The sequence below is a fragment of the Octopus bimaculoides genome, chromosome 6, assembly GCF_001194135.2.
Source record: "Octopus bimaculoides isolate UCB-OBI-ISO-001 chromosome 6, ASM119413v2, whole genome shotgun sequence".
NCBI lineage: Eukaryota > Metazoa > Mollusca > Cephalopoda > Octopoda > Octopodidae > Octopus > Octopus bimaculoides.
This window is the reverse complement of record NC_068986.1, coordinates 116,901,903-116,904,402: the sequence shown is the minus strand read 5'-3', so window position 1 is coordinate 116,904,402 and position 2,500 is coordinate 116,901,903. Positions and strand designations below refer to the sequence as shown.

Here is a 2,500-nt window from a genome sequence, read left to right as displayed (position 1 = left end):
TGTGGTTGGTAAGCAAGCTACTTACCACACAGCCACTCTTGCACCATAAAAGATTTCCACTGTTTCAATGTATCAGCTGTATGAAGTCCATGACTAGAAGACACTTGCCCAAGGTGCCACGCAGTGGGACTGAACCCGGAACCATGTGGTTGGTAAGCAAACTCCTTACCACACAGCCACACCTGTGCCTACATGGGTGTGGCATGTATACTCTCCACTAATGTAAAAATTGGACACAAAGATGCTTCGTTAAGCTCTTAACACCGAGAACCTGAGGAAGTAAAAAACTAGAAACTAAATCTGTCCGGAGAGGTCATGGGAAGAGAGATTAGTGAATACAACCAGAAGATTGCCAGGGAGATTATCTCACAATTGATGCATTTAAATGTTCAAGTCTACAGGATAATCTATTGCATTGAAATGTTGTTGTTGTTGTTGTTGTTACTGAGCCCCAGGTCATTATTGATCCAGTTGTTATAGATTGCATTGAATGGATTACTGAGGATCATTGATGTTGTTAGGGTAACAACAGGAAGTGAAAACACATGTGCACTTGTGTGTATGCACATGTGGGTGTGTGCTATGTGTGTGTGTGTGTGTGTGCAAGTGAGTGTTTATGTGCAAGTATGTGTATGCAACAGTGTGTGCAACTGTGTATACAAGTGTGCGTGTGTGTGTGTGTGTGTGGCTAGGAGATAGGTAAGAGTGCATAATTGTTTGTGTGTATAAGTGTGTGTGTATGTGTGTGTGTGCGTGTGCATACATACATGTGTGTGTATGTGTGTGTGTGTGTGCAAGTGAGTGTTTATGTGCAAATCTAGATGCAACAGTGTTGTGCATATGTGTGTGCAACTGTGTATGCAAGTGTGTGTGTGTACATGTGTGTGCATGTGCAACTATCCAGGTGTGTCTGCAAGCATGCATTTGAGGAAGTATGAGTGCAATTGTTTGTGCACCTATGTGTAATTGTATTAGTGTGAGGAAGTAAATGGAAAAATATGTAATGTGTGTGTGTGTGTGTGGCTAGGAGGTGGGTATGAGTGCATAACTGTTTGTGTGTATGACTGTGTGTGTATGTGCGTGTGCATGTATGTGCATACATACATACATGTGTGTGTGTATGTGTGTGTGTGTGTGTGTGTGTGTGTGTGTGTGTGTGTGTGTGTGTGTGTGTGTATTGGCATTGGGTAAGGAAAATCAGTGCACTACTGAATGAAACAACCTTTCAGGATTTAATTCCATCTGGTTTATTCCATCTGGGTTATCTCCCTGCATATCAAAATCAATTTACATTTTGTCCCTTACTACATCAATGAAATAAATATGAAACAAAAGTACAGAGCAATAAACAAACCAAAATCGCTGATGTGCCCAATGACAGTACCACCCAATTGGCACTCATGCCAGTGGAATGCTAAAAGCACATCTGAGCATGATCGTTGCCAAGGTCACAAATTGGCTCCCATGTCAGTGATATGTGAAAAGGACCATTTGAGCATGATCGTTGTCAGAGTTGCCGTACCGACACATGTGGCAGTGGCACGTGAAAAACAACATTCAAGTGTGTTCGTTGCCAGTGCCACCAGACTGGCTCCCGTGCAGGTAGCATGTAAAAGACCTTTTGAGTGTGAGTGTGATCATTGCCAGAACCGCCTGACTGGCCCTCGTGCCGGTGACACTTAAAAGCACCCACTACACTCTCAGAGTGGTTGGCGTTAGGAAAGGCATCCAGCTGTAGAAACTTTGCCAAACCAGATTGAGCCTGATGCAGCCTCTAGCTCACCAGTCCTCAGTCAAACCGTCCAACCCATGCCAGCATGGAAAGTGGACGTTAAACGATGATGATGATGATTTTGGCATTAGAGAGGCAGGATCATTTAAGTCAATAAATATGGAATGTTCTGCCATTGTAAGCTTACTACTGGGGTTGGGGGTAGATGGGTATGCATCATCATACATTGTAATGTGAGGCATGGAAATTGTTACTATTCAGGCAACTATAACTCACTTTTAGGTTGTTATTGTTAAAGAGCTTATGATATTTATGAGGCTGGGAAATGAGTAATTAATGGGACAGAAAATTCTTAGCTATGTTGATGGTTAGGTTCCTATTGTAGGGTGATCCGCTGAGTGGCTTGTTTACTCTTGGACCACTTGATATTGGTGATTCTACTTTTCAATTCTGCTAATCTTGTGACAATTCTGACCATAAGGTTAATTGTGCCAAGCATAGGCTTACAATTTAGATTCAATACTGGAGCATATTACAACATCTCACTTGACTAGAAATATGATACAGATACCAATATATTGCAAGATGGTCGGAGTAACACTGTCAGACAAATGGTATCAATCATTTCCAGGATGATAATGAGGAGGAGGAGGAGGAGGAGGAGGGGAGAAGAAGAAGAAGAAGAAGAAGAAGAAGAAGAAGAAGAAGAAGAAGAAGAAGAAGGAGGCAGAAGAGGGGAGAATGGGGAGAGGTGGCAAAGTTTTTTTT

At 42.3% G+C, this 2,500-nt stretch overlaps 1 protein-coding gene across 2 annotated transcripts in view; it reads right to left on the bottom strand.

Moving 5' to 3' along the window:
* Positions 1-2,500, bottom strand: part of LOC106872204 (serine/threonine/tyrosine-interacting-like protein 1) — a 36,098-nt gene that overhangs the window by 16,275 nt on the left and 17,323 nt on the right. The window lies entirely within an intron of this gene.